This window comes from Fringilla coelebs (assembly GCF_963513975.1).
Source record: "Fringilla coelebs genome assembly, chromosome: 6".
In the NCBI taxonomy this organism is placed as follows: domain Eukaryota; kingdom Metazoa; phylum Chordata; class Aves; order Passeriformes; family Fringillidae; genus Fringilla; species Fringilla coelebs.
Genome location: NC_140034.1, coordinates 56,855,624 through 56,863,400, shown reverse-complemented (window position 1 = coordinate 56,863,400; position 7,777 = coordinate 56,855,624).

Here is a 7,777-nt window from a genome sequence, read left to right as displayed (position 1 = left end):
CATGCTCATCAGGAAATATGATTCTTTTATTTTATGCTAGTTAGTACAACTCAAAAGGGATATTGATTTTTTTTTTTTAATTCAATATCAATGAATAATAGCAAAGGCACTGTTTCATCATTGTTTTTCTCCGCTAACAAGAGCTTGGCTGCAGTTACTGCCCGGATTTAAATTTCAATCTCAACAATCACACGTGCAGGTGAGTACCTGCTGTTTGCCTCAGGGAGACACAGAGGATGAAGGATTGCAGAGCCACTGGAACTGCAGCTCTCTCCTTGGCTGGGTGCAGCTTTAACACCTGAGGGTGTCACACAGGAGCTGTGGCTCCCAAACATTGCTCTGCCCAAAGGGAGCTGCACTGCAAGGCTGCTGGGCTCCTGTTGTATTTGTGGAGTTCCCAGACAAAGGAAGGAATGATGGGTCTGACTCCATATTCTCAGAAGGCTAATTTATTATTTTATGGTACTGTATTATATTAAAGAATGCTATACTAAACTATACTAAAGAATACAGAAAGGATTTAGACTGAAGGCTAAAAAGATAATAATGAAAACTCCTGACTCTTTCTAGATCCTCAACAGTGTCGCCATGATTGACTAAAGAGCGAAAACAACTCACAGCAGAATCCAATGAAACAATCACCTGTGGGTAAACAATCTCCAAACACATTCCAGAGCAGCAAAACACAGGAGAAGCAAATGAGATAATTATTGTTTTTCTTTTTCTCTGAGGCTTCTCAGCTTCCCAGGAGAAAAATCCTGGGAGAATGGATTTTTCAGAAAATATGACTGCCACAGGCTCCTGCTGCCTGCCCTGAGGAGCTGCCTTTGGATTTCCTGCCTCCAGGAGAGGCTGTGCAGGGGTGGGTTCTGCAGTGGGAAGTTGAGCTGCAGTTTCAGCAGTTTCAGGTCAGCTGAGGTAACTCCACACCTCCACGTGCCCTTTCCACGTGTACTCCTTGCTACAGGACTCTTCTGCTGGGTCACTTATGTGCCTCCTCGTTTGTCGGCTCAGGTGTCATTTATTTTGCCTCCAGAGTACTGTTCAGCCAACCCTTCTTTGCTACCTTCCTCTAGAGCATGGGCTAGCATGAGTGCAAATCAAAATTATCCCCCTAAATTCACAGGACCAAAGGAACAGGGCCAACAAAGGACCTGATGGGTCACATCCAATATTCAAAATATCAGCAGCAAAGTGGCTGGTGCTCTGCAGTGTGCACAAATAGGGTGAGGTGAGGAGGAGAAATACACAGGGGTTCAGGTTTCTCTGTGGTGAAGCACTTGTCTCACTTCAAGCATATGAATAAACTTTCAGAAACTATTGCACATGCTTTCAGTTGCATTTAAGCCTGTGACTAATAACTCTCATGTCCTAACCAGGACATGAATCCTGTCTGAACATCCTCATCAACAGGTTAGAGGCTCTTTTAGATGTGGTCATTTTTTAATATGCTTCTAGAACTTTGAAAAAATAGATCTATGTCACTGATATAAACCAAATGGTGCAAAGAGCTGTTGAGGAATCAGTGTCAGTACCAAAACAGAACCTTTGTGCTGTGTGAACTAGACACACTGATATACTGGTATAACTCCTTCCTCTTGCTTGGTCTGAATTCTATCATGGCAATCATGGCATGCACTTTTAAATTTTTTTATCTTCTTTTTTTTTTTCCTTCATTTTTTTTTTCTTTAAGATATATGTAAATAATTATGTGAAAACAAAAGTGATTTAGTTTTGCCTTTAAGATAAGCTTTACTTGTGATAAATCTCCCCTCTGGTCAGCTGTAAGTCTGATTTCAGTTTATTGATTAAGAGGAAATCAAATCCACCAACAGTGACAATTTTCTCTTTTGTTCTTCTTTTCCAACATATTTTCCTCTCTTCACAAAATTATGTACTTCCTCCTTATTTCTTAGTTCTTTTTGTAATATCTTCCATTTATACTTTATCGTGGTTTTATTTCCTACTAATGTATACAGACATTTTGCACTTTCTCTCTTTTTTTTTTTCCCCTCAACCATTTGACTGGTCTTCTTGCTTTTTGAAGAAGCTTAAATGTATCTCCTCCAGATCTAAAAATCCTCAAAGATTTCATGTTCATTTCTGGGTCCGTTACGGAGTCTCTGCTCCAAACCTATTTTGCATCATGTCTGCCTGTTATGCTAAAAGATAAAAATCTCAAAATGTGTCTATCAGCATTACATTCCCCAATCTTAGAACTAGCTGGCTGGAAAAAAGCTATAATAATAATAATAATAATAATAATAATAATAATAATAATAATAATAATAATAATAATAATAGAATTACTTGATCTTTAAAGCTGCAGACATTTGTACAAAAAAGAAGACACAGATTGATCTTTAAAGCTGCAGACATTTGTACAAAAAAGAAGACACAGATTGCTGGTAGGTGAGAGGCTGGACCTGAGAGGGCCATGGGCACTGGATCCTTTCACTGGATCAGGTTCTGAGCAACCTGATCCAGTGAAAGGCATGGCTGCCCATGGCAGGGGCTTGGAACCTGATGGGGTTTTAAGGTCCTTTTCTGCTCCAACTGCTCTATGATTATACGCAGCTATATCAGAAAACCATCTTAAGGGAATTATTTAACGTCTGCTTGAACAACCTGTGTGAAAACAAAAGAGATTTCACTGTGGATCTAGAGTTAGAAATAATTAGAACACAGGCAATAATGGCTGCACCCTTCTGCTGAACCATGGACCTCTCTCTCCTTGAGGTAGATCACCAAAACACATTGCATTTTAAAATTAATTATTTGCAAAGGTTACAAAAAGTAATCTGTGGGACATTTTATGCGGATCAAAGAACTTTTGGTCCTTTTCTAAACCTGTACTAATGTAGATCATCTCAACTGCTGACCTTCAAAGGACCATATCTGACATCACTGGGCTCTACTGAAATGGCTGCCTGCTCATTATGTTTGTGGCAGACTGATTTTTTTAATCCTCACACCTAAGCAGGTTACATTGTTGTCTAGTAGATACTGTCCCTTCATTTTTATAAGCCCCTTGTAAAACACTGAGTATTACGAGGGTAGAAACATCTTTTACAGGTTTTCTCGAAGCTCAGTATAACTTCTTCTTATGAAACAATATAGGATATCAAGAAAGAAAAATTCCACAGGATTTCTGGAGTAAGAACTGTAGAGGAAGGCAGGGGTGCTGTTGTTCCCACAAAACCATGGTGATGCATGAATTACTGCCCTGGTTTCAGATAGATTTTCTCCCCAGTAGCTGGTGCAGAGCTGTGGTTTGGATTCATTATGGGAATAACTGACACCCCACTGTTGATTCCACACTGATATTTGGTTGGTGCTGAGCAGGGCTCACCCTAAATCCAGGACTTTTCAGTGTCCCAAGGTGCACAGGGGGCTGGGACAGGTGACCCCAGGTGGGCAGAGGGATTTCCATCCATGGAAGGTCACATCCAGTGTGGAAAGTGGGGAGTTGGCCAGGAGTCCCAGCTGACTGCCTGGGGATGGGCTGGCATGGCTGCTGAGCAATGCCATCCCTGTGCAGCCTGTGCTCCTCTTGGGTTTCATTCTCCCTCTAGTGTCCTCGTTTCCTTTTCCATTACAATCATTAAATTAAGTTTTCAGTTGTTAAACTGTCCTGAACTCAGCCCACAGGTTTTAGGGTTTTTCCCCAATTTTCCTCCCCATCCCAGTGTGGGGCTGGGCAGGGGCCAGAGGTGAGGGTGGAGATCAAGAAGCTGCATGGTGGTTAGTTGCCACCTGGAGTTAAACCATGGCAATGATCACAAATGAAGAATTGCATTTTCCTGCCTTTCTCTGCTCCTGGACCTGCCACTCCTCTCTTTTCACTGTGCCCTTGTTTCTGTTGGTTTGTTTGCTTGTTCTTAGCAGTCTCTTTTTTGTCTCTGTGGCTGAAAAAGTTTATGGTCTTTAATTTTGTCTCTGCTATTCTTGTGGTCCAGTGCTCCCCAATATCAGAGTAATCCCTATGTTTCTTAGTTCAAAATCCAGCTCAGTTGCCTAAGAGTGACCCTTTGGCTTCTACTGTACTCTGTAACAAATTTACATCTTATTCTGCAAAGCTCTTTCATATAGGCTGACCTTATTCCAATTAAAATAACTCCGGTCTTAATAAACAGAATTGGAGGTGGGAGGAAATTCTGGATTAATTTTGGCCTACTATAACATGCTTTGTAAATAACACATTATCCATGTTGGAATTATCTCCACCACTACTTAGGTATAAAAATAACAAAGCAAATGGGTCTAGAGTGGTAAATCTGCCTTGTGCTGTCAAAGTAGCTGTACTTGTCTGTCTTCCAAAAAAAAAAAAAAAGAAAAGAAAAGAAAAAAAAAACTCGAAAAGCAACACGTCTTTTAAAATAACAAGGAGAAAACAGTACAGTAGTTAAATCCATGGCATCCATCTGAACGACAAGTGATACAATATTTCCTTAACTGTAGTAAAACTGAGCTAGAGACAACCCACAGACATGGGCAGTTGGTGAGTGGGTAGCAGTACAGTCATGCCTGAGGAGTAATTGCATTGTAATTGGTATTTTTTGCTTTTGCTCTCACTCTAGGCAGCTTCCAGCAAGTGGGTTCTCTTCTGCCCCCACACACTCCTCTTATCTGCATGGACTGGGGGAGTGCAGACAACTGAGAGAATTTCTAAAAGGCTCCAAAGAAAATCAAACTTTTCCCTCATTATGTTTAGCTATAAGACATATCTGTTTTGTTGTGGTAGAGCTGAGCTGTCTCAGCGTGAAGCCTTCAGGAACTTTCCAAAAACATACAGGGCCCCACCAGTTGTCTCCTCGTTCAGATTACTTTTATCCCACAGTAATTGCCTCCTTCCCCCTCAGCAGCTTTGTGCCAAAGGACAGTGCAAATAGAGGAAATGGATGGAAATAGAACTAGAAAATGGGTGCAAATGGAAATAGAGGAATAAGGGAATAGATGGCCTTGCGCTGTGAGCTAGCAAACACGTCCTTCCCATATGTATATTGGGGGGTTTGGTTCCAAAACAGATTCCATTTTTTCTGAGCCATCCTACTCACCAGCCTCGAGGGTCATGTTCACAATCCCACTGACTGCTACACAGTTGGTGAGAGGAATCCTGTGGAACACATTTGACCTTTATGTGGAAAAGCTTCTCACAGTGGCTGGGGAACACTGTAAAATGTAGAGCTTTGGCTCTCTTCTGGAGCCATCAGCTCCCCAGAAAAGTCATTTCTTCACCCACAGATTTCTCTGTTCTACTCTCATGTCAGTGGATCTGACTGGCAGATATTTTGCAGGGGAGGATTCTGGGGGAAGCTGTGTGTTCTTTTGGCTTTATTGTTAAACTGGGTATTCTTCTGGCTGCTCTCCAGGACTGAGAACAGAACTTAGATCAAATGTTAGTTACCCTGAACTTGTGGAAGTCACTATTCTAGACTTCATTGAGTTCAGTTCTGCTCACCTCTCCAAAGGTAGGACTGAGCCTACGTGCAAGACCAGCTAACTTGGAAAATAGGTCTGATTTGGATCTTGGTGTCTGCAGCACAGCCAGCTGTGCTTACTTCTAGGTACAGACCTTGAGTTTACCAACATTCACTTATTCACCTGTGCCTTGTGTTACGAGAGACACTTTCCCCCCACCTTGGCAGGAAATGGGGGTGTCAGCCAGGGCTGGCTCTCAGGCACCACTGCTGCTGCAGGGGATCAGGGTTTGCAAGGCACACGTTAATTAATTGAAGCGCTGCAGAAAAGGCAATGCTATAAACTGGCACCGGTCAGGGCCATGTCAGCTCCCACTGAAGGGAACAATGCAGAGAAATACACAGAGCCTGATGCAGAGAAGTGTGGCCAGCCTTACTTTGGAATAGGGAAATGTGCTTAGGGACAGTGAAATGTACTTAGGGACACAAAGAAATGTAGGGAAATACACTTAGGGACACCTAGAAATTTAGGGCAAAATACACGCTATTTATATTTATATTTATATTTATATTTATATTTATATTTATATTTATATTTATATTTATATTTATATTTATATTTATATTTATATTTATATTTTAGTGTAATTATAGTTATAGTATTTCATATTTTTTTTTATATTCATATATTTTTACTTATATATATAGTACAATATACCTAGGGTCAGTGAAATATACTTAGGGACACCTAGAAATGTAGGGGGAAATATATGTTATTTATATTCATGTTTATCATTATGTTTATGGTTAGAAATTTATATTTATATATTTATAGTTATATATTTATAAATTTAATATTTACATATTATATTTTATATGCTAATATTTATATATCTCTATGTTTATAATTAGATATATTTCTATTTATTATGTTTACAGTTATATGTTTACAGTTATATTTACATTTATATGTTTTACTTATATGTCTATAGTTATATGTTTACATGTTTATAGTCATATAGTTATATAGTTATTATATAGCTATATAGTTATTATATAGTTATATGTTTTATATGTTTATAGTTATATGTCTAGTTATATGGTTTTAGTTATATGGTTATATTTCTATGTTTACAGGTTTATACGTACAGTTATACGCTTATATGTTTATAGTTACATGTTCATAGTTATATTTACATGTTTACATGTTATAGTTACATGTTTATAATTATATATTCATATGTTTATAGCTACATATTTACATGTTTATAGTTATACGTTTATAAGTTTATATGTCTATTGTTATATGTTTACAGCTATATATTCATATGTTTATAGTTACATCTTACATGTTTACATGTCTATAGTTACATATTTTTATGTCTATAGTTACATGTTTAGTTATATATTTACATGTTCATATGTTTATAGTCACATGTTTACATGTTTGTAGCTACATATTTATATGTTTGTAGTTACATATTTACAAGTTTATAGTTTTATACTTACATGTTTGTATGTTTATAGTTACTTGAATGTTTTATAGTTACGTTTATAATTGAATGTTTATAACTACATGTTTATAGTTATGTGTATGTTTATAATTATATGTTTGTTTATACGTACAAGTTTATAGTTTACCATGTTAATATGTTTATAGTCACATGTTTACATGTCCATGGTTACATGTTTGTTTATAGTTACATGTTTGTATATTTATAGTTACGTGTATATAGTTCTATGTTTATATGTTTAGATGTTTATATGCTTATACTTACATGGTTACATGTTTATAGTTACATGTTTATACATTTATAGTTATTGTTTATATGTTTACAGTTATGTGGTTACATATTTTATGTTTATAGTTCCATGTTTATATGTTTATTATTGTTTATATATTTATAGTTTCATCTTTGTAGTTATTGTTTATATGTTTATAGTTGCATGCTTATACGTTTATAGTTATTGTTTATATGATTATAGTTACATGTTTATATGTTTACAGTTACATGATTATATGTTTATATTTGTATGTTTATATGTTTACGGTTACATGTTTATATGCTTATATGTTTACAGTTACATGTTTATATGATTATATGTTTATAGTTAATGCTTATATGTTTGTAGTTCCATGTTTATATGTTTACAGTTGCATGTTTATAGTTATTGTTTATATGTTTATTGTTCCATGTTTATAGTTATTGTTCAAATGTTTGTAGTTCAGTGTTATATGTTTAGAGTTATATATTTATATATTTATAGTTATATGTCTATAGTTCTATGTCTATAGTTATATGTCTATATGTTTATATGTTTATAGTTATTGCTTATATGTTTATAGTTCCGTGTTT